The sequence below is a fragment of the Bubalus bubalis genome, chromosome 4 (assembly GCF_019923935.1).
Source record: "Bubalus bubalis isolate 160015118507 breed Murrah chromosome 4, NDDB_SH_1, whole genome shotgun sequence".
Lineage (NCBI taxonomy): Eukaryota > Metazoa > Chordata > Mammalia > Artiodactyla > Bovidae > Bubalus > Bubalus bubalis.
Genome location: NC_059160.1, coordinates 21998414 through 22023860, shown reverse-complemented (window position 1 = coordinate 22023860; position 25447 = coordinate 21998414). Strand labels below are relative to the sequence as shown.

At 43.4% G+C, this 25447-nt stretch overlaps 1 long non-coding RNA gene and 1 other non-coding gene across 2 annotated transcripts in view; both read left to right on the top strand.

The window, feature by feature from the left end:
- LOC123333203 overlaps nt 1-25447 on the top strand; it is a 207646-nt gene that overhangs the window by 83872 nt on the left and 98327 nt on the right. The gene's annotated exons all lie outside the window — the stretch shown is intronic.
- Nucleotides 4979-5051, top strand: TRNAQ-UUG. The gene has a single exon. It is a non-coding gene; the product is annotated as a tRNA-Gln (tRNA).

Genomic DNA, 25447 nt, shown 5'->3' with positions numbered 1-25447 from the left:
CGGGCCTTTCCTTTCAGAGATGCTTGGACCTAAACACTGGTAGACTCTTGTTCTTATATTTCGTAGCCAGTTGCCAGCTTTTTTGCATGTCTGGAGTTTTCTTTGCTCTCTATTCCTCTGGCTTTCAGCTTCTAAGGAGATCTCTTTCTACCTGGCCCCCGTCCCTTTGGCAGTGTAGGCCGTGAAGTCCCAGAGTATTTTGCAGGGGCTCCTCTCAGCTCTCCCATGCTTTCCCGGCCTCTGGAAGGCTGCTGAGGTAGAGTTGGTAAAGACTCAGCTGCCTCTGAGGTATTTCTTTCTGCTCTCCTGCCATCCCTGGCCATTGAGGGACTTTGGCTTACAATCAGCGAAGGCCTGGAGAAATTGGGAGGGGTCTCTTCCTACTCTCTAGCCTTGGGAATGTTGCTGCCCTCAGGGTTCTTAGCGAAGTGCCTCAGGTGCCTCCCCTTGGCTCTCCAGCCCCACTCTCGGCCTTTAGCAGGTGCTGCCTTGCCGTAGGAAAGGGCTTTGTGCATCTTGGTGGGGTAGGAAGTAGGGGTAGTGTCTCACCTCCAGCTTTCTGCCTGCTGCCCTTCGCTCACTGAAGGCCTGTGGAGAACAGGTGGGTGGTGTCAACTTGCTCTGTGGCCGGAGCTCACTGGGATTCTAATCTGTCACGCTTGTCCACACAGAGCTAGAAGTTTATGAAGTTTGACTGGTTTCAAACAGTCTGTCTGTCTGTTCCTCCTTTTCACTCTGCCAGGGATGAAGACAGCCACGGTCTCTCCTAAGAAGTGTTTATCACTTTCTACAATTGTTTATCATTTACTTTAGATTTCCTTGTGTCCTCAGCATTCAGATGAATTTTAAAATTATGATTAGTAGCTTCTCTAGCTTGTTGTTAATGTTAGCGGGCAACAATGATCTCTTGTGAATTTCAGTATTCTAAATGGAAGCATAATAGCTGTGAATATTTTAAAATTTGGAACTGTCGTAATTTGCATCTTACTGATACTTTGACCATTGTTATGGTTTTGTAATAAAAGTTTAGTTTTAGCAAGAAATACCAGATAACTGGTGCTAAGTCAGGAAATGGCACATGGAAGCTGAAACTCCAGTCTTTGGGAGCCCATCAAGTCACCTCTGCCCACAAAAATGGGGCATCTTCTGAGATGGCATTGGCTCCAGCCTTAGCCACACTGGTGGTATGGCGTTTCTGCTGCTCATTTTCTCAGTGGTTTCCATGTGAGCATCTCTCTCTCTCTCTCTGTTTTTTTTTTTTTTTAAATGTAGACTATTTTTTAAAGTCTTTATTGAATTTGTTACAATATTGCTTCTGTTTTATGTTTTGGCTTTTGGCTATGAGGCATGTGGGGTCTTGGTTTCCCAAGCAGGGCTTGAACCCACCCCACCTGCACTGGAAGGTAAAGTCTTAACCACTGGACTACCAGCTAATTCCCCACGTAAGCCTCTCTGTCTGGGGGCTGTCTTGTTGACTCAGTAATCTTTGAAACCAACCATTAGATAGCAAAACTTTGGAAGGAGAAGAAAAATAGTATATCCTCTTTTGCTTAATCCTCTTAAGCATAAATATCATCTATGCCTTCTTCATATGCTTGCACCTCTTCCTTTCTTTTACTTTGCATTTTTTTTTTTTTTAAACTGGGCAGAGAGTCAGCTCTTGGAACCTCTTTGCAGTCAAGCCATAGAGAGCATGTCATACCCTACGTGTCCCTACCCACCATCACCCATGGAAGTAACAAGTTCTGGGAGAGTCCTCAGCTTGCAAGATCAAGTCTAATTATACTATGTTTTGGTTCAGTAACAAGACTACTTGAATAAGGTTGAAGACAAAGCAATAGACTATCCATTAGGATCTGGCTGTGTGTGACCAAAAAAAAAAAAAAAAAAACAACCCAGAGTAACTGGTTTAAGTACAATAGCTGTTTATTTCTCTTTCATACACAGGACATTCCTAGGTGTCAGGGATCCAGGATCTCTTTACCTTATTTCTCAGCCATGTGTGATCTTGGGCTCGTAGTCTAAGATGGCGGCATTCAGATTCTAGGAAAAGGGAAAAAAGAAATGTAAAGAAGCTGGACTAAGGGTACAGGTGTATACCACCTCTTAGGGAAGGTCCTTAAGGGTTGTCTAGTACATTCCTACTCACTCCATTGATAAGAACTTTTTCATGTGGTAATACTTAGCAGCACAAGAGGCTGAGGAACAGAGCCTTTACTGTAGGCAGCTGTTTGTCCAGCTGAAAATCAGGGGTTCTACTGCCATAGAAAAACAGAAAAAGTGAAGTCACTCAGTCGTGTCTGACTCTTTGCGACCCCATGGACTGTAGCCTACCATGCTCCTCCGTCCATGGGATTTTCCAGGCAAGAGTACTAGAGTGGGGTGCCATTTCCTGCTCCAGAGGAAGATTCCTGACCCAGGGATCGAACTTGGGTCTCCTGCGTTGTAGGCAAACACTTTACCATCTGAGCCACCAGGGAAGTCCCTACTGTCATAGAGAAAGAGAAGAATGTATTATATATTGAGGGTTAACCAGCAGTCTTGGTCACCAGTCAGCTCTCTTGGGAAGAAGATTACACAGTTCCAGCCTAGTCCTGGACCTTGAAATCATTTTTGACAGGACAGCATTTAATATGTCAGTAACCTCTATCCTGATAACTGCTCCCCTTCCCTGGGTGCTCTGTGGGTCTGTACAACCAGAGCAGTGATAGGATAGTAGTAGTAGTAATGTAACTGCTTAGTTGTGTTTGATTCTTTGTGACTCCATGGACTATAGCCTGCCAGGCTCCTCTGTCCATGGTATTCTCCAGGCAGGAATACTGGAGTGGGCTGCCATTCCCTTCTCCAGGGGATCTTCCTGACCCAGGGATTGAACCTTGGTCTCCCGCATTGCAGGCAGATTCTTTACCATCTGAGCCACTAGATAACAAAGGATCTAAAATATCATGTCACATAGGGACCTGCTGAAGAAACTGAGGATCTTTAGCTTAGAGGAAAGAAGAGTTGGTAATGACCCGTGTCTTCACATATTTGAAGTGGTGTCTTGTGAAGTCTGGATGGATGAGAAGGGCAGAATCCAGCCAGTGAGTAGAAGATATAGGGAGAGTAATACGAGTTCAATGTACAGAGGAAAACCCTAGTAATAAGAGCTGTCAAAGAGAGGTAGTGAGCACATATTTACTGCTGTCATCTCCTGTCATTGATAGGTGTTGAGGACAAAATAGTCAGCAAGAAGGTCTTGTTCCTGCCAGGATGGCATCTATGCTCTAGCGAGGAAGTCAGAAGTTGATCAGATAATCACACACATGACTGCAGATCATCAAATGTAACAACTAGGTCTTAGAACGTTGATAGTGGTTGATGTAAGGGACAGGCACCTATTTGTAGACCTTCCAGAGGATGTGTTGGAGAAAGCAGTGGCACCCCATTCCAGTACTCTTGCCTGGAAAATCCCATGGACGGAGGAGCCTGGTGGGGTCGCTAAGAGTGGACACAGCTGAGCGACTTCACTTTCACTTTTCACTTTCATGCATTGGAGAAGGAAATGGCAACCCACTCCAGTGTTCTTGCCTGGAGAATCCCAGGGATGGGGGAGACTGGTGGGCTGCCGTCTATGGGGTCACACAGAGTCGGACACGACTGAAGCAACTTAGCAGCAGCAGCAGCAGCAGCAGCAGCAGAGGATGTGTGCTTCTGTCAGGTCTAAACTTATGGTCTCTCCTGCTCATTTCTAGAAATGTGTTCTAGGTAGTGCTGCAGTGGATAGAAGGGAAGAAATTTGCCTTGGAGGGCAAAGCGAATTCCAAATCTGTGGGACTTCTATTGATAAAATGGACTTTTTAAAGTTTCACAATGGTTTACCATCACTAAACCAGGTTGTGCTAACCTCTTGCCTGGAGAGAGACTGGTGGTTGAACACATGTGAATTCAACAACTTGAACACTTAAAAGACTTGAACTAGTTGATTTGGAAGGACTAAAAGATCCTCTAAAATCTGTAAGTATTGTAAAAAGTTTCTGAAAACTCTGAAAAGTTTTCCCACTGAGGACTTAAAAAAAACAACCAAAAAACCCATAACTCCCTTTTGCCCAAGAAAATAACCAAGAAAGAAATGATAAAAACTTTTTTTCAGTTCTCTCAGTCTAAATATATCAATATACAAAAACATGGTAATTTTATGAGTGAAACAAGTTATACATAATGCATTTTTATGTTCCTAAACGAACAGCATGACTTTATATCTGTAAAGGGCACTAAAAATAAGCTTTGCATGTATTTCAGTCCCCTGCCCCCAAATTTTCTTTGAAGAAAAATTTTTTTGTTCTTCCGTAGCTTAAAATTTCTGAAAAATCTCTGTATCTGGTCTGTTCCTTTTGTTCTTTCTGCCTTGTAGCTTGGGTTCTATTTCTGTAAAGTGGATAAGTGTGAAATTAACTGTTCTTTTAGCCTAACTGATAGATGAGATTTAACTCTCTGTCATTTACCTGCTGGGTGTCTAGAGAGCTCGGGCTCTGGGGTGAGTGTTCTGTCCATGGTTTTTGCCAACGTGGGCTTCATTTCTTCCCAGCTTTAGTTCCCACTAGGGCCCATCAGGCGCACTGACACTCGGTGTTTATCCAAACAATTCAAGAGCCATACAGCCAGAGAGTAATTTGTCTTCATGACACACCTGGGAGGCATTCAGGCAAAAAGGCTGTTACAATGGTGGGGCATTGGCAAGAGCATTAGTTTGGAGTCTGGACAGAGTGCTTGGGGGCTGAGACTCTTGGGCTCTGCCACCAGCTTTGTGGGATTGTAGGAAGGTCTTTTCCCCTCTCTGAGACCTTTATTGCTCACCAAAAGGATGAGGGTATTGGATAAAAGCTCTTTGGACCTCATACGCTCCAATGTTCTATAAATGTATTATTTTGAGCCCACATTTCAAAATAAGAAGGTCGCAGCATTGATCTAAGGTTATAAAATAGACTAATGAGGAAATTCCCTGATGGTCCAGTGCTTAGGACTTGGCACTTTGACTGCCAAGGGCCCAGGTTCAGTCCCTGATCAGGGAACTAAGATCCCACAAGCCATGCAGTATGGCCAAAAAAACAAACAAAACAAAACCCAAAAAAAGACTAATGGGAGAGTTGCTCTGTCTTGCTTCTGAATGGCACTGCAATTTTTGGAACAAACACATTTGTCCACATTAACATGCTGGACAATCTTGGTTTACCATGGGAAAGAGTGAAAATAAACTCTAGGGGAAAGCAGGGTGGAAGGAAGAGAATAAACCCTCTGATGCCTGAAACTCTGTGGCATAGTGGTAATAATCTCAATACCCACTTTAGACTGTGTCACCTTGCTAGCTCTTTGGGAAGAGAGCTGGAAAAGGAATGCTCCCTTAGTCTCTGGTGCTGTTATGTTGGCTTATTTCCTTCCAAAGCCTTCCCTTGAATGCCTGAGTTTGCTTATAGTCGGCCAGCTTGATACTGGCTTTGAGCGATTCCTGACCAATGCAGTAATGACCGGCCTACCCTGCCTGCTGTGGTGATGGAGCTGGGCTGAGGAGCTGGGTGGTGTTTCTGTCCCTGTGGCACAAGAGACTGTGGGACTCCTTTGCCCTTCCAGAAATGACTCCAAGGGCAGGATTGCCAGGAGGCAGACAGCGAGGCTGCCCTTGTTTTGTTTCCAGCTGGTTGGCAGACCCGAGAGGCTCAAATGAACATCTGAATTTAAGAGTGCTTAACGCTGATTCAAATCTTAAGCTGCCTTCTAAACTTTTGAGTGGATTGGAGTCAATATGTGAAATACACATACATGCTCTTTCAAAAATGACTAATCTCACTCAACCACGCTGTTTCCTTTCTTTCTGCCCACATTCTAACACCCCCAAGGGTGGTTTCTATTTATTGTCAATAAAGGCACTTCTTAGATTGCTTAGATATGAAAATGAAAATAAATGCCTTAGTTTATATATGAAATGATGTGGGTTAAAATACATGCAGAAAGTAATTCTGAAAAATTGGAAATAACCTAAATTTCCTTCAATGGAGATTTGATAATTGATAGTAATTCACACATGAAATATAAGGCAGCATTTAAAACCATAATGGAAAAGAATATAAAAAAGAATGTGTACATAGGTCTCATTTTGCTCAATAGCAGATATTAACACAACGTTGTAAATCAACTATGCTTAAATAAAAATAAAATGATATAGATACATCTTTGTTGATATGAAAAAGTATTCTGATATGTGAAACAGGTTAAAACTATATGTATTAGATGATCCTATTTTTGCAAAGACAAAAGTATATATGCATATACTATAAGCCTTAAAAAAATCTGTAAGAGAGGACTCACCTAGGCATGTGTATTTGGGGGCTGAAAAGAGGTGCTGTGTCCATGTGGTCTGGACCTCAGGCCTTAACATTTTCACCACGCTGTTTCAGCAGTTACTTTGGTTTCTGATCCTCTGTACTTCATGTTCAAAGAGAAAATTGAGCAGTGGACAACTGTGGTGATAGAAATACGGATGATGTGTTTTCTGCTTGGCAAGCTGATTTTTTTTTTTCTACAGTGAACATTTATTACCTCTCTGACAAAATAGCAAAAATCAGAAAAAGGGATCCAGGAAACCCTCCTTTGCTTGGGATGTCTTGGTTGAGATTAATTTGAGCTTCATTTCTAGTTCAGATGGCTGAATCTTCTTTTCCCCCTTACTCTTTTTTTGGCTCTCAGTTCTTTCTACTCTGTTATTTTGCGTATCTGTGTCCCTTTCCAGTCATGAAGATAGCTTGACATGTGGCAGATTGGGCGGAACTGTCCAAAAGAAAAGTTGGACCTCCTCCATTTGGGTGGATAATCCTGACCTCGTGGCAGTTTGGCGCACCTGTTGGCAGGGGTGCAGACATTGCCTGGGAAACTAGAGAGAACCAGCAGTAGGCAGAGGACGAAGAAGTGGTTGATATGAGGAGATTTAATCACCGCTGTGGAAAATCAAATTACTGTTCTCAATTCTTCACAGCATTCAAAGAGAGTATTCATCAATGCCCTTGCTATGGCCTCATAGCAAGGGTGTTTGCAGTATACGTTCTGCCCCTTAACTTTGGGTTTGGCCAGAGGGAATATTAGTGGATGGGGGATTACAGAGGCTTGAAGAGCCCATACATTCAGGCTGCAATTTTTGTACATCCGTGACCCACCATGAGAACTTCCTCCGGGCAGCTGTTGCCCCATCAGCCTGGGCTCCAGAATAAATATAATGCCTTCAACCCAGCCTGTAGTCTGGAGCCAAGTGCTGCTGAACGGCTGCCCGAAGCAAGTTCCCCCAGCCCAGCCCAGCCTGGACTAGCCAAACCGTAATCAGTCTTGCAGACTCGTGAGTAGGAGACTAAATCCTAGCTGTTTGAAACCACTGAGTTTTGGGGTGGTTTATTGTGTAGTTTCCCTGAGGCTGTAACTGGTTGGTACACTGGTCTAGGTCTGTTAAACAGACCCACCAGAGTCCTTGCTGGCTGAAAAGAGATTTTTGCCTGCCTGTGTGTGATAAATATGCAAAAACCATCCAAAAATGTGATGATGATAACCTGGAAAGAAAAGAATATGGTCAGCCTGATTTCCCATCCAGGGCAAATATAACTTTCCCTCCTTAATTATAAATGAATTCCAGCATTTCAGTTAAGGAACTAAATACATTAAGGAATACATTACTAATATTCTAACCCTAGGTCCAGGGAAGTTCAATTTGTGGTCAATGCCTGAAAAGTTAATGAGTCATTAGGAACAGTGTACAAGCCAGGAAGCCCCAACTATACCACTGACTCTGGACTTTCTGTCAACTTTATTGTTTTTCAGAGGAACTCTTTCCTCTCATTTTAGCTTTTCTCTAACCTCCAGGAGGCTGCTGGACAAGTCAGAGGTCATTGGAGGGAATGGTATTAGAAAACTCACAGACACAGTGGCAGCGATATTGGGTGTATTTCGCTTTCTGTCCAAGCTGAGAGGTTTCCTTGAAGCCAGGATCGTGTTTAGATTCCCAAATGCATGTGTTACCCTAAGGTTCACCGTCTCCTTCTGTGCTTGGCAAGAAATGTGGAACTCTCTTGGATGCTTGCCTTGTGTGCAATCAATGCTTAATGCTCATTAGATGGCTGCAGTACAGTCCCGGGTTGGGGGCCATGCTCAAGGACAAAGGCTTGGGGACAGAGCACACGGAGGCCATCAGATTGCTCCCTATAACAGCGAGGAAATGAGACCTCAACCTACAGCACACCCTGCAAGCAGTAGGGCTGGAGCTGAGCTAGAAACCAGAGCAGCAAGACCTTTCCCCCTGACTTTCAATGGTTGCTGTTTAGTTGCCACGTCATGTCCAACTTTTCTGTGACTCAGGTACTATAGCCCGCCAGCCTCCTCTGTCCATGGTTTTCCTGGGAAAGAATAATGGAGTGGGTTGCCATTTCCTTCTCTAGGGGATCTTCCTGATCCAGAGATCAAACCTGTGTCTCCTGCATTGGCAGTTGGATTCTTTAATCTTGAGCCACCTGGGAAGCCCAACTTTCACTGGTACCCATATGTTTTTGGCCTTTCTTACCTTTTCTCTGCAAGATACACGCTGAATGGGAATTCACTTATGAGGCTAGTATTTTAAAGCAATGAACTTTAAAACATGGTCCACATTGTCAGTTTAGGTAGTTGGAAAATATAGAAAGGAGCAAACAGAAAACAAAGTCACCTGTGATCCCACAGACCAGATGTAGGTACTGCTGGTGTGCTTTTTTGTTACCTGAACTCACCAGCAATTTGGTGTTTGTCATACACGTCATTTCATTTAAAAATTTTTGTAGAAATCACTTTGCTTTGCTGTTTAATATTCTTTGAAAATACCAAGTTTTAATTGAAAAATAACCCATCATGATCTATTGAACTTTTCTACTCTTGATGGGTATTTATTATTCATCCAGTTTTCATTATCATCAACAATGCTGTGATGAGAATTCTTTCCCAGAAAGGGAAAGGGAGTTACTTTTAAAAGTCCTCATGCTATGTGATGGGCTTGTCAACACTGTTTATAGATTAGTTTATGTTACACTTGTGATAAATACTGCAAGAATCATTAAGCAGTTTCCTACCTTTTGACTATAAAATTATTTATATCCCAGAAAATAATTTGAAATGTGACCTAAACCTATGCTCAAAATTTCTTTTGCTTCATTTTGTTTTTAATGATAGCAAAAGATTGAAAAGAGAAATTCATAATTTCCGTATGAGGAAATTAGTTAAATAAATGACAGCTTATTCTTCTGGTCGAAAGTGATACTTATGTGAGTTTTAAATAATGGAAATATTGATTGTTGTTTAGTTGCTAAGTTGTGTCTGACTCTTGTGACCCCATGGACTGTAGGCTGCCGTGTTCCTTTGTCCATGGGATTCTCCAGGCAAGAATACTGCAGTGGGTTGCCATTTCCTTCTCCAGGGCATCTTCCTGTCCCAGGGTTCAAATCTATGTCTACTGCATTGACAGGCAGATTCTTTTACCACTGATACATCAGGGAAGCCTAGAAATGTTGATAGTAAATGTAAAATAAGAATATAACATTTTATGTAGTGTATGAGTTTGACTCTAAAGCCACATGTACAGGAAAGAACTCTGCTAAATACTAGTATAGGAGGAGACTCTTTGAGACCCCACAGCCTGCCAGGCTCCTCGGTCCATGGGATTTTCCAGGCAAGAATACTGGAGTGGGTTGCCATGCCCTTCTCCATGGGATCTTCCTAACCCAGGGATCAAACTCAGGTCTCCCACATTGTGGGCAAATTGTTTACTGTCTGAGACACCAGGGAAGCCCAGTATAGGATCAAATGATCTTTTTCTTCTCTCTGTACTTTTTCTGGTATCTTAAATACCTTACTTTTACTATCAGGAAAAAGAGTGTGTTGTTATTCTTTATAGTCATATGTTACAGATGAGGTCATTTCCTGGGAAGGAAGGCATGACTGTGTGGGTTCCGTTTCCTTCCTAACGAGAGGCATTCAGAGCTTGGTCAAATCTGTGTCCCTGTGCTCTCAGCCCTTTAAACAAGATCAGTGTCTTCTTTGGTTCAGCTTAACATAATCTGAACTCTGGTTTCATTTTCCTAAGAATATTTTTCCCTAATTCAATTTTTCTAGCTTTCAGATATTTTGATGCTTTTTCCAGAGTGAGTAAAATCCCATATGTTGTGTCAAACCCGTCTATTTTTATCCTAAATTTTTATTTTGTTTCAAATCTCAGGTAAAGCAGTTTTTCAAGTTGGGTGTGTCTATATATCTTTAGCTCATGCCACCCTAGGAAACCCACTAATCTTTCTGTCTCTATAGACTTGCCTACTCTGGATATTCCATATAAATCAACTCATGTTAACACAATGTGGAGCTTTTGTGACTGGCTTCTTTGAATCTGTGTGTTTTCACGTTTCCTCTGTGTTGTAGCAGGTGTCCTTATTTCAGTCTTTTTATTGCCGTATAATACTCTATTGTATAGACTTACCACATTTTATTTATTCATTGGTTGATGGATATTTGGATTGTTCCCACTTTTTGGATAGTAAGACTAATGCTGCTGTGAACATTGTGTACAAATGTTTGTGTGAAGGTGTGTTTTCATTTCTCTTGGGTAGGAGTGAAATTTCTGGTTCTTATGATAACTCTATGTTTAACCTTGAGGAACTGCTGACAGTTTTCTAAAGTAACTGCACCATTTTATGTCCCTGCCAGGCGTGTATGAAGGTTCTAATTTCTCTATGTGGTTGCTAACACTTGTTATTATCCATCTTTCTGATTTTAGTGATCCTAGGGTGTGAAATGGTATCTCATAGTGGTTTTGATTTGCATTTTCCTAAGGAGAAAAGGAAAGATATTCCCATTTGAATGCAGAGTTCCAAAGAATAGCAACGAGAGATAAGAAAGCCTTCCTCAGTGATTAGTGCAAAGAAATAGAGGAAAATAATAGAATGGGAAAGACTAGAGATCTCTTCAAGAAAATTAGAGATACCAAGGGAACATTTCATGCAAAGATGGGCTCGATAAAGGACAGAAATGGTATGGACCTAAAAGAAGCAGAAGATATTAAGAAGAGGTGGCAAGAATACACAGAAGAACTGTACAAAAAAGATCTTCACAACCCAGATAATCACAAGGGTGTGATCACTGACCTAGAGCCAGACATCCTGGAATGTGAAGTCAAGTGGGCCTTAGGAAGCATCACTATGAACAAAGCTAGTGGAGGTGATGGAATTCCAGTTGAGCTATTTCAAATCCTGAAAGACGATGCTGTGAAAGTATTTGGAAAACTCAGCAGTGGCCACAGGACTGGAAAAGGTCAGTTTTCATTCTAATCCCAAAGAAAGGCAATGGCAAAGAATGCTCAAACTACTGCACGATTGCACTCATCTCACATGCTAGTAAAGTAATGCTCAAAATTCTCCAAGCCAGGCTTCAGCAATATGTGAACCGTGAACTTCCTGATGTTCAAGTTGGTTTTAGAAAAGGCAGAGGAACCAGAGATCAAATTGCCAACATCCACTGGATCATCAAAAAAGTAAGAGAGTTCCAGAAAAACATCTATTTCTGCTTTATTGACTATGCCAAAGCCTTTGACTGTGTGGATCACAATAAACTGTGGAAAATTCTGAAAGAGATGGGAATACCAGACCACCTGACCTGCCTCTTGAGAAATCTGATGCAGGTGGAAGCAAGAATTAGAACTGGACCTGGAACAACAGACTGGTTCCAAATAGGAAAAGGCGTACGTCAAGGCTGTATATTGTCACCCTGCTTATTTAACTTCTATGCAGAGTACATCATGAGAAACACTGGGATGGAAGAAGCACAAGCTAGAATCAAGATTTCCAGGAGAAATATCAATAACCTCAGATATGCAGATGACACCACCCTTATGGCAGAAAGTGAAGAAGAACTCAAAAGCCTCTTGATGAAAGTGAAAGAGGAGAGTGGAAAAGTTGACTTAAAGCTCAACATTCAGAAAACAAAGATCATGGCATCTGGTCCCATCACTTCATGGGAAATGGATGGGGAAACAGTGGCTGACTTTATTTTTTTGGGCTCCAAAATCACTGCAGATGGTGACTGCAGCCATGAAATTAAAAGACGCTTACTCCTTGGAAGGAAAGTTGTTACCAACCTAGATGGCATATAAAGCAGAGACATTACTTTGCCAACAAAGGTCCATCTAGTCAAGGCTATGGTTTTTCCAGTGGTCATGTATGGATGTGAGAGCTGGACTGTGAAGAAAGCTGAGTGCTGAAGAATTGATGCTTTTGAACTGTGGTGCTGGCAAAGACTCTTGAGAGTCCCTTGGACTGCAAGGAGATCCAACCAGTCCATCCTAAAGGAGATCAGTCCTGGGTGTTCATTGGAAGGACTGATGCTGAAGCTGAAACTCCAATACTTTGGCCACCTCATGCGAAGAGCTGACTCATTGGAAAAGACCCTGATGCTGGGAGGAATTGGGGACAGGAGGAGAAGGGGATGACAGAGGATGAGATGGCTGGATGGCATCACCAACTTGATGGACGTGAGCTTGAATGAACTCTGGGAGTTGGTGATGGACAGGGAGGCCTGGCGTGCTGTGATTCATGGGGTCACAAAGAGTCGGACACGACTGAGCGACTGAACTGAACCCAACCAAATGTTTTATGATAAGAAACATTTTTTTACCTGGTTTTTGGCCATTTTTGTATCTTCTTTGGAGAAATGTCTATTTAGAGCCTTTGACTATGTTTTAATTGGGCTATTTGCCTTTTCATTATTGAGTTGTGAGAGCTTATGTCTTCTAGATAGAAGTCACTTATCAGATAAATGATTTGCAAATGTCTGTCTTTTTGTGGGGTGTTCTTCCACTTTTTTTGATGGTGTCCATTGCTCAAAAGTGTTTAATTTTTATGGAGTCCAATGTATCTATCTTTTTTTTTCTGCCACTTATCCTTTTGGTGTCATTTCTAAGTTTTTTTCTAAGTTGAGGTCATAAAGATTTATTTCCATATTTTCTTCTGAAAGTTTTATAGTTTTGCTTTTACATTTAGGCCTCTGATCTATTTTGAATTCATTTTTTGTGTACAGTGTGAGGAAGGGGTTGCAATGGACTGAACTGTGTCCACCTCCTAATTCATATGTTGAAGCTGTAACCCCCAATCTGGAGACAGGGTCTTTAAGAGGTAGTTAAGGATATGAAGTTAAAAGGGTTGGGCCTTACTCCAGTAGGACTATGGCCTTATAAGAAGAGGGAGAGAGAGATACCTTTCTCTCCCCACTTTACTCACTATGTGAGGACACAGTGAGAAAGCAGCCTTCTTCATGTCAGAAAAAGAGCTCTTACCAGAATTTGACCATGATGGCACCCTGATCTTGGACTCTCTGCCTCCAGAACAGAAAATACATTTCTGTTGTTTAAGCCGCCCAGTCTTGGTATTTTGTCCTGGTGGCCAGAGTTGACTAATATAGGATCCAACTTCATTCTTTTGCATGTGGACATCCAGTTGTCCCAGTGCCATTTGGCTAAAAGACTTTCACACTGAATTGTCTTCATACCAGTTACTCAAACTAGCTCAGAGCTGCGAGTAGAATCTACCCACATTGTCTGTGAACAGAGAAGAAACAGTGAACTGAACAACTCCATTTCCTTCCTCAGTTCATAAGTAGATCAGGACATTCTAGAATTTTGATGTGGAGCTTTGTTCATGTTTGATGTGAACTTTTGAATCTCCCTTTCTTTGCCAGCATTTGACAGAACCTCAGTAACCTTGCATCTGTTTCTATTGGCAAGATGATCAAGCTATGTCAGGCACATAATACTTTAGCACCTTAATAAAGGGTATTCTAGGGTCCTAGAGCTCGGCTGGTGCATCTGTGAGGAGTCAGGGGAGGGAACCAGGAAGGAGGGTTGAAAGAGTACATGTGTATAAGTGAATACATATTTAGTAACCATTTTAGTAATAAACCTATAGATTCTTACAGAAATCCAAATCCCAACCAAAGAAAGAGAAGCTTTGTCTCTCTAGTTCTTTTTCCTCATACCCCATGGCCAAGTTTAATTCCTGCTCCAAACCAACACTGAAAGAGAGGAGGAAAAAAAAACCAACAACAAAAAACCCTTTGGCTCCCTGAGACACACAATGGAGTCATTGATCCAAGAACAAGTTGGTTCAATTGCTTGCTTTACCTTGCTGCTGGGAGAAAAACAAAACCTCCTATAAAAACATGGCTTGTGGGAAAAGGTGGAATTATCCTAAAAGCTTTCCTTTGTTTCTGAAGACACTCTGCTCTACAGAGCTTAAGTTGTGTAGCAATCAGGATGAGGCAAAAAGTCAGGCCTTGCAAATTGTTCCTGGCTAAGCCTCTGATCCAGCCTGTGGCTCAGGCATACCCACAAGGCCTCTGGGGTTACTCCCAGGAAAATGGAGACAGCTCAGGGATGCCTCTATAAGGTCACACTTGTAGATTTCTGTTGTCAGCTTTCAGGGGTACCACTGTGATCCCCCGGCAGACACAAGAGGAATCCTCCCTCTACTTCACTCTCTGCTCTTCGAATTGGACAGAAGTCTGAAAACTGAACCAGTGAGGTTGACACCTCTGTGCATGTCTCAGTTAGCAATGTGGCCAGCTCTCCCCTATTACAGGGGTAGTGTTAAGGTAGATTTTCTGTTCACCCACTCAAAGCTGAGACAGAATTTGCACAGATCCTTTATTCCAGACATGGAATGCCAGAGGCCTGCTTTAGGTTTTCAGATTCTACATGCACTGGCATCTTCAAGAAGTATTGGGTTGGCCAAAAAGTTCATTCGGGTTTTTCTGTTCCAATGTATGGCCAAACCTGAACAAACTTTTTGGGCAAAATTCAATAATTAAGGACAGTGACTGAAGCCCTGATGGAATCTGTCTCCTCTTCTTGGTGGTGGGGACCCTGCACTTGCTCTGCTCCTTCCTTGGATTGTCCATATTGCATTTCTGGCAGCTGACCTGGCTTTGGGCCACAGCCTGCTACAAGAATCACCTTCTTTGTAAAGTTTAGGAGACCTGGGTGGTGTATCTTTTCCCCTCACGTCTTTATTAAATCAGACGTAACTAGATGTTAAATTCAACTCTTCTTGTTGCTTAGGAGATGGGCAGAGTCCCTGAAGTCTGAGAATATTACAATAGGTGCTAAGTAACACCATGTTATAAAAGAATATGAAGTGGGATCAGTATTCAAGACATGCTGAGAAATGGTAAAACCAGGTCTGACAGCATTGATAGTCACGCACTGGCAGCCTTTAAAAAGAGCAGAAATGGAGAGCTTGGATTGAGGGTTCCTCTAGGGGGCAGCTGTTGGAGTGCTGGGCTCACTCCCACCACAGGGGTGAGAAATAGGAGCTCCCTTGTCACTTTAGGGCAAAGTGGGAAGGGCTTCAGGGTGGTTCTGGACAGTCTCCAGAGTAGGAGGAGTGGGAAGATGTAGGGGAAAAGATAGTCCTGAGAAGGGAGAGAAATGGCAACAGATCAAGGGGACTGTGGTCCTTGTGAGCTGCGTTTCTTAGGCCAGCTGAAAAAGGGGATCCATTTCAGTGGACACCAGACGTGAGCCATGTGGATGGTGAGCCTGCCTGGAGGTTTCTTGAAAGGACCTCATCCATGGGGACTCACTGGAAGGATGCAGTGACCAGTAGAGTGGACTGTTGGGAGCCAGTAGGTCAGGGGGAAGTTGAAATGTGAAATGTGGTCATCCATGTTAAGTAGGATGATTATTTAGCTTATCATTGAAATGGGACCACTTTTTTTTCCATTTTGATTATTATTTTTTTTTTACAATCTACAGATTTATTTTTTCTTTCTTTTAACAACCTTTTTATTTTGCATTGGGATATAGCTGTTTAACAGACAAAGTAGTGATAGTTTCAGGTGAACAGCAAAGGGACTCAGCCATACATATACATGTATCCTTTCTCCCCCAAACTCCCCTCCCATCCAGGCTGCCACATAACATAGAGCAGGGTTCCATGTGCTATACAGTAGGTCCTTGTGGATTATCAAAATGGGGCCACTTTTGAGAAAGAAAGAAAGGGGATGCCATTAACAGGTATGCTGGGGCAACTGGTTTAAACTGGAACTGTCTATGCACACAGGCCATATGGTCACCCTGGTGTTAATGTAAATGAGTAGGGGGTTCCCATAGCCACCTGTATCCCCTCACACACAGTGGTTAACTTCACAAGTGTTCCAGGCCCCATGGCCCCGAGTCCAGGCCTTACTAGTCCCAGCCATACAAGACAGATTCTCTTTTTCTCTAATTCCCATCCTCCTTGATTCTGACCAGAAGGGGTCAGAAGTAGCAGCTGGTGAGTGGGAGAGGGTCCCAGGAAGAGGGGTTAAGACAGGGAGAAAGATGTCCCCACAGCCCTCCCTGTCTATAGGCAAACCTTAAGTGCCCTGAAATACTGCCCTGCTGGAAAGAGAGAGGCACTCATTTAGATAAAAGTTCAGAATTGTGATTACTACCATACTACATTTCAAATACTGAAATGAGGCTGTTTTGTGACTGAAAATGACCCATGTGCCTTGGAACGACAGGAGAGCTCTTAGATCTGTCTGAAATCTCAGCTAATGCCAGAGAAAGAACCACTTATAGAGGACAGTGGGAGAAAAAAGAAAGCTGCTTTATGACTGTAACCTTTTGAACCTCTTTCATTCATTAACGTATGACTAAAAGAGGATGGACGTGACAGCCTCATCTGTATGGGGCTCAGCAACTATTACTAGTGTGAGGTGTTGAGCAGTTTCACAAGATGCTGAACAGAACCATTTTTCATGCCCTGCAGTGTAGCAGGTATAAAACTCACCACCCCCCGACACACATTTAATTCAATTCAGACGGCATGTACAGTATCTGGGTTCCATCAGAGAGGAACCCAGGCAAGCCCTTCCTGAATTCCTGACCCACAAACATGCAAGAACCCAACAGGCTCTGAGGGCTCCTGAATTCATCAGAAAGAAGAGATTTCAGTTCCTTCCTGAAACAGAAATGAGAATTGAATCAGCTGCCTTCTGGACTGTGAAACCATGGAGGGTTTTTGCAGAAGACCATTCTCTTGCAAGACAGAAACAATATGGATCCCTGTGTCACTAATCAGAAGAGAGTGATCTAGAAAGCTACCTACCCAGAAAAATCCATGCTGGGTTTTGAAAGATTGTTGCTGAATGAAAAGATGCTGGGATTCTTGGCCTCCGGAGGAGAAGAATTCAATCTGGGGCCAGAGACGAGGCTTGATTGCTCAGAGCTTTTGTGTAATAAAGTTTTATTAAAGTATAAAGGAGATAGAGAAAGCTTCTGACATAGGCATCAGAAGGGGGCAGAAAGAGTACCCCCCTGCTAGTCTTCAGCTGGATGTTATATAGTCACTAGCAGTCTGTTACGGAGAAGGCAGTGGCACCCCAATCTGGTACTCTTGCCTGGAAAATCTCATGGATGGAGGAGCCTGGTAGGCTGCAGTCCATGGGGTCGCTAAGAGTCGGATACGACTGAGCGACTTCACTTTCACTTTTCACTTTCCTGCATTGGAGAAGGACATGGCAACCCACTGCAGTGTTCTTGCCTGGAGAATCCCAGGGACGGGGGAGCCTGGTGGGCTGCCGTCTATGGGGGTCGCACAGAGTCGGACATGACTGAAGAGAAGACAGCAGCAGCAGCAGTCTGTTAATGAAAGAAAGGAATGTCTTAAAACTCAGAATGGCACCAGGCCCCTCACCCATAAGATGCATTTTGGGATAATCTTGGCACCAAATGGTTCATCCTGGGCCATAAAATGATTAACTTGAATCTTGTAGAAGGACAGATTGTCATACAAATAGTTTTGTTTACATAGATTAGGGGAACAATACTGAGTATAACATACTGGTTTGTCAAGTAGGTTCTGAGGCATGAGGTGGAACCGACTTGAAGACAGAGTTTGGGGTAAATGTATAGTACATTAGCATAGCTTAAGACAAACATTTCCATAAGAAAAATGCATTGGTTGTCTCAAGGTTTGAGAATAGTTAACTTTAGGTGAAACCAGGTGTCATTATGGCAACACAGAATTTTAAGAGAAACCTCCTTTTAAATTTGTATAGAGAAGGAAAAAATATAGCTAGTTTGTTTCCTCCTGCCGCTTAAGAGAGATAAATATGTCTGACACTTGCAGGCTATTTCCTTCCTTTGGAGACCCCTGGCCTTCCTGCCTGTTACCCTCTCAGTTTTGTTATGAGCAATAAACATGTATTGTATTAAGCCCCTGAAAAAAAATGCCTGACCCTGAGAAGCATCAAGGAATATGAGCTAGTGTAATGATTTACTGGGCATCTACTGTGCCATCTCCCATCTACATCTACTGTGCCAGAGACATGCCTTGTTGCTGTTGTTGTTCAGTCGCTCAGTCACATCCAACTCTTTGCAACCCAATGGACTTCCGCATGCCAGACTTCCCTGTCCTTCACCATCTCCTGTAGCTTGTTCAACTTATGTCCATTGAGTCGTTGATGCCATCCAACCATCTCATCCTCTGTTGCTCCCTTCTCCTCCTGCCTTCAATCTTTCCCAGCATCAGAGTCTTCCAATGAGTCAAGCTTTTCCCATCAGTTGCCCAAAGTATTGGAGCTTCAGCTTCAGTCCTTCCAATGAGTATTCAGGGTTGATTTCCTTTTGGATTGACTGGTTTGACATGCCTAATCTCATTTAATACTTCAAATAACCCTATAAGGTTCAAGATCCAAGGTCCAGTTGTAGAGTTAGGATTCCAATTCAGGTTTTTTCTGCTGTAGCTTGGTGGCATTCTAGGAGTGGCCTGCATTCTTCTCAACAGAGAGAAGATGATAGACTTTCCTAACTTTGTGGACTCCTTTGCTGTCAACTATGGTGGTCAAGAGTAGGAACCTTGAAAACAGATGGTCTGCATTCACGTCTGCTTCTGAGCCTTGCATACTGTGAACTTGAGAGATAGTCAACGTTTCTGTGTCTTATAAAGGGGAATGACAATAATGATATCTATTTCATGCCAGGTTTAAATGAGTTAATACATGCAAAAGGCTTAAGAAGTTTTGAGTATATGTTTAAAAATGTTGACTGTTATTACTATGTTTTGATCTCATTTCCTAGATACTTGGAGCCAGAACTCTCTATGGCCCATGGGTTGAGTAAACACTATCCTGATACCACAGGACGTTAATCTGCCCTTGCAGGCCTAACTCTGTACTGTCCTCTCTGGTTGGCCAGGACCCCTCATGGCCCCTCTCGGAGTTCAGGCCCATCCTGTCTTGAGCCTTGGCTCTTGTTGCCCTGTTCCTGCCCACCTCAACCCCTCTGCCTGCCTCTCCCACCTCCCCTCTCTGTGTATTTAAATCTAGATTCTTTCCAGTATATTTTATCCCAGAGATTAGATCTGTATCTGTGATGACCAATCTTTTGTCTCGTTGTTTCTCTCTCTTTTCATGTTATTTGCTTTTCTTAACAAAGGAAACTCACAACTTCAGTTCAGATTTCCTTCTGCAGAATTTTCCCCAAAGATAAAGTCCTTCTAGGGAGGCTACTTGGAACAGGACTCTGGAAGCTTCCTTTTTCCTTTTGTTTGTGGGCAGAGTTTCCTGTTGCCTGTAAGGTTGAGCTGGCCTATCCCCTAATCATTCTTGGAGGAAAGGACCCTCCAAGGGGCTTCTCCCCAACTTTGTTGGTTTACTGGGCATCTACAGTGAACTCTCAGTGGCCAAGTCTGAGGAGTTGCGATCCCCTCTGCACCCCCCACATTTTTTTCTTTGGCATTTCAGTTTCTATCACCAATCAGTATTTGTTCCTCTGTGTATGTGTGTGCACTCAGTTGTGTCTGACTCTTTGCAACCCCATGGACTGTAGCCCATCAGACTCCTCTGCCCATGGAATTTTCCAGGCAAGAATACTAGAGTGGGTTGCCATTTCCTCCTCCAGGGGAATCTTCTCAACCCAGGGACTGAACCCATGTCTCTTGTGTCTCCTGCATTGGCAGGCAGGTTCTTTACCACTGCACCTCCTGGGAAGCATTGGTTCCACCACCAGGCTAGAAATCACAAGCAGAGAAGCAGCCTCTTCCCAGAGTCTCATCTGCCTTCACAGCGCACCCCACTCTGTGGTAGACAACGTCTATATTAAGGGTGCTAAATGCGACAGTGGCTTCAAGAGAGCTGGCTTCAGAGTGGGCCAAGAGTTTCTTGTGAGGCAGCCAGACAACAGGCGACAATGTTTGAAGTGGTACCAAGTGTCTGGTCAAAGCAGAGATGGTAAGATAAGAAAAAAAATTGCCTTAGAAACTGGGAACTGGCAGAAGCTAGCATGTATGCCATGCTGAGCAGCACATAGAGGGGGTTAAGCTGGCCTGAAGGAAGGCAAAGTGAGTGACCAGGGGGTGAAAGCCTGGTGAGCAGGAAGTAGGTCCAGATGGAGTGTCACTCAGGTGGGGAGGGGATGATGAAAGGCAGCTGGAAAAATGTTGCCAAGAGAAGAATCTGGTTGAGCCGGAAACTGGATCCCCTGGCTGCAAAGAGGACTCGAAACTTGAAACGTAGAGGTTATGCCTGAAGCATACCAAAAAAGAGGACTTGTTTTAGAAATGTGGTAGGGCTTGGGGGACAAAAATTGGGTTTGAACTGCTATCTATAAAATGCATAACCAACAAGGACCTCCTGTAGAGCACAGGGAACTCTGCTCAATGCTCTATGGCAGCCTGGATGGGAGGGGAGTTTGGGGGGGAATGGATACACGTATATGTATGGCTGAGTCCCTTTGCTGTTCACCTGAAACTATTATAACATTGTTAATCAGCTGTGTTGTTGTTCAGCCGCCCAGTCATGTCCAACTCTTTGTGATGCCATGGACTGCAGCACAGCAGGGCTCCCTGTCCATCACCAACTCTTGGAGTTTGCCCAAGTTCATGTTCATTGCGTTGGTGATGCCATCTAGCCATCTCATCCTCTGACTCCCTCTTCTTCTGCCACTGATCTTTCCCAGCATCAGGACTTTTCTGATGAGTTGGCTATTTGCATCAGATGACCAAAATACTGGAACTTTAGCTTTAGCATTAGTCCTTCCAGTGAATATTCAGGGTTGATCTCCCTTAAGATTGACTGGTTTGATCTCCTTGCTGTCCAAGAGACTTTTAGTAGTCTAGATTATATAGTCTATACCCCAATACAAAATAAAAAAGTTAAACAAAATATTGAGTTTGAGTCTCAGTGTAACAATTTGTTAGCTGGTAGTCTTCTTAAAATTACTTAATCTTTCTGTGTCTTTGTTTCTTCATTTTTAAAACGGGGCTGATAGTATCTGCATCTTAGGCTGTTGTAAGAATTAATTGAGATAATGCATCTCAAGTGCTAGCCTAGTGAGGGACCTCACCCAGAGGAGTACTCAATCAGTAAATATTGACTGGGGGCAGTTGGAGCAGCACCTCTGGGGTGGTGCCCAGAATGAGCTGCTAGTCTCCAGAGGGTTCGGTTGTGCCAATAAAGGAAACTTGACACCAGGTTAGATTCAGTAGCTAAGCTGAGATACTAGTGTCCTGGAATTCCTTACAGGATGGGAACACAGATTTCCACCCTAAACAGTTGACGGATTGTTCTGGTAAGTAATCTGGGATAGCCAACTGAGAATGGTGTTTGAGTTCAGAGTGCAGTGTGCAAGCTGAGTCACCAAGTTGTGTCCACTGCTTTGTGACCCCATGGACTGTAGCCCGCCAGGTTCCTCTGTCCATGGAATTTTCCAGGCAAAGATACTGGAGTGGGTTGCCTTTTCCTCCTCCAGGCGACCTTCCAGACCCAGGGATTGAACATGTGTCTCCTGCATCTTCAGGCAGATTCTTTACCACTGAGCCACCTGGGAAGCCTCTAGAGTGAAGTGTTACCTTTAATTCCTTGGAAGCATCACGGTGGAGAAGTGAAAATGATGTATTTCCCTAGATGACTCCCCCATGGTGATTTTTTGCATTTGGATAGTAGGAATGTAGGAATGTACAATGGGATAAGAGTATACACTTTAAGCAAAGGTTCTCAGTCATTAGTGTTATTAACATCACCTCATGGGCTTGGTGGAATACAGACTGCTACGCCTCACCTCCAATACCATTTCTGATTCAGTAGGTCTGCGAGGAGTTCCCAGGAGGTGCAACTGGCCCAGAGACCACACTTTGATAACCACAGCTATATAGTCAGATGGACTTGGTTTTAAATTTCCAACAGCAGCTACTTTTATAACCTTAGGCAAGTGAATTGAATCTTGTGAGCTTCAGCCTTCCCATTTGTAAAAGACGAATAATACTTCTTGGACTTGCTTTGAATATCAGTTTAAAAATATATTTAAGTGCCCAACATTTTAAAGAGGTAACTTTATGAGTAGTTGTTAGGGATGCAGCAGGAATAGGTGGCTTAAAGGTCTGGAAACACTATAATCATAAAGGGAATGAAAAGCAGAGCAGAGAAACTAAGCTGTTTTCCCTTTTGGCTCCTCTCTGCCTAGGCTATCAGTCATGAACTTGGGAAGGGGTGGGGGTTTGTGGAGGATGGAGGCACCAAAGCAGCTTTGGAGAAGCTGTTGAAGGGAGGGGGGTTGGCTATTTTTATCAGAATAGCTATTTCTGGATGTTTTATCAGGTTAGTCATTCCAGGCAAAAATCACATCTCGGAAGGGTTTTGAAGGCAGAGAGGAAACCTCCACTGAGGGGTCAGCCCCTCCCACCCAGAACCCCTAGGACTGGACTTGGCTTCTCAGAAGACCCCTGTGTGTCCAGGTCTCTCTGACCTGGAGCTCAAGCCATCTCCTCTGCCCAGAATGTTCTTCTTCTTCTTCTCTGATTTCACCTGAGGAATTTGAAATCATCTTTAAGTTTTTTCATCTTTGTAAAGCTAATGGCCCTTCCACAGGCTGATTTTATTTTGAACTTGGTTTTGTTTTGAGACTTTGAATACCTCAAGAGTATGACCAATAACTTACCTTTATATACCTTTTGTGCTGTACAGCCAAGGTCTGGCTCAATAAATGTTTGATAAATTATGGAGAAAGAGAGAGAGGGAGGGAGGATGGAAGGATAGACTTGCATTTTAAAACTGAAATTTCTGGAAAGCAGTATGTATTATCCCACTCTTTAATTGTATCTTCTGCACTTAGCTCAGCACCAAGAATACATCAGGCAATCAGTAAATATTTCTCAAAACCTTTCCATTAGGATTTACATCATCTGAGTATGGGTTTAAAGAGGGTTGCTGTTCAGTATTAAGTGTGTCCGACTCTTTGGACCCCTTAGACTGTAGCCCACCAAACTCCTCTGTCCTCCACTGTCTCCTGGAGTTTGCTCAGATTCATGTCTGTTGAGTTGGTGATGCTATCTAACCATCTCATTCTCTGCTGTCCCCTTCTCCTTTTGCCTTCAGTCTTTCCCAGCATCAGGGTCTTTTCCAGTGAGTCAATTCTTTATAAGCAGTGGCCAAAGTATTGGAGCTTCAGCTTCAGCAACAGTCCTGAATATGAATATTCAGGATTGATTTCCATTAGGATTGACTAGTTTGATCTCCATGCTGTCCTCTCAAGAGTTTTCTCCAACACCACAGTTCAAAAGCATCAGTTCTTCAGCTCTCAGCCTTCTTTATGGTCCAACTCTCACATCCATACATGATTACTGGAAATACCATGTATGTGCTAAATCACTTCAGCTGTGTCTGACTCTCTGAGACCCGATGGACTGCAGCCTTCCAGGCTTCTCTGTCCATGGGATTCTCCAGGCAAGAATACTGAGTGGGTTGTCATGCCCTTCTCCAGGAGGTCTTCCCAAGCCAGGGATTGAACCCACATCTCTTAAGTCTCCTCCATTGGTGAGCAGGTTCTTTACCACTAATGCCACCTGGGAAACACCATAGCTTTGACTATATCGACCTTTGTTGGCAAAGTGAATGTCTCTACTTTTTAATACACTGTCTAGATTAGTCATAGCTTTCCTTCCAAGGAGCGTCTTTTAATTTTATGGCTGCAGTCCCTGATGACGGTGATTTTGGAGCCAAAGAAAATAAAATCTATCACTGCTTCTACATTTTTTCCTTCTAAGAGTACTTAACTTCTAACTGAATGTTTTCTTTCTTTATGTTTCACCTGTTTAAGGCTTTCTTTCACTTTCTCCTTTTCCAAGAATAAATTGACATATCTAGCACATAGCTAGGGACATACTAACATTCTATTTAAATTTTGCTTTATTCTCCATTCTTACCTTTTATAATCACAACACTGAATTATTTTAACTATGCTTCCAGTGGGGACCTCTTCTCTCCCCGTGTTCTGTCTCCACCCATAAAGGAAAAAGCTCCCACTGACAATATCACTCTCTTGGGGACCTGCTCTGCTGTGTGTATCTGTCAGCTCCAGCTGCTGTAACAAAATATTGCAGACTGAGAGGCGTAAGCAACAGAAATTAATTTTCTTATACTTCTGGAGGCTAGAAGTCCTTGATCAAGGTATGATCTGATTGGGTTCCAGGGGGAGCTCTCTTCCTAGCTTGCAGATGGCTGCCCTCTTGTTGGGACCTTTTCTTTGCAATGTATAGGGGGGAGGCACTCAGGGACAGGGCAGAGAACTCTTGTGTCTCTCCTCTTCTTATAAGGACAACATTTCAATCAGATACCCTCCCCCGCTTCCCCAGTGACCTCATTTACCCACCTCCATCTCCAAGTACAGTCACACTGGCAGTAGGAGCTTCACTGTGAATGTTAGGGGGACACAATCCCATCCATAGCACCCAGGTCACACCTCCCTTCCAGAGGAGAAGTTAACTGGATGACTGAGAGCCTGACACACCCATCAGGCTGATTTTTAGGGGCCAAGGTGTGGTGTAAAGATGAAGGCCTGTGCCCCGCCTCCTGCTCCTCTGCTCCTTTCCTCCAAGGCTGGCGTTGTGCAGCCACACGCTGGAAACAGGACAGCAAGGAGGTTTAGGCTGCCCCAGCTGGACTCTGCTGCATCCCTTCCTGCTATCAGCTGCAGCAGGGTGGGTAAATCAGGTCAGTGTTGTGCTCAGATGCAGCTCCCAGGAGGAGCAGGATGTCCCTCTCAACTCTGATCCAAGCCCTGTCCTCCAATCAGATATGAGAAAGCTCAGTCTCTTGAGCTCTGGAGCTACCTGACCACATATTTATTTATTTATTGGGGTATAATTGCTTTCACGATGTTGTGTTAGTTTCTCCTGCACCACAGCATGCATCAGCTATATGTATACATATATCCCCTCTCTCTTACCCCTCTATTCCACCCCTGTAGGTCATCACAGAGCATCAAGCTGAGCTCTCTGTGCTATACAGAAGCTTCCCACTAGCTATCTGTGAAGAGCACATGGCAACCCACTCCAGTATTCCTGCCTGGAGAATCCCATGGACAGAGGAGCCTGGCAGGCTACAGTCTATG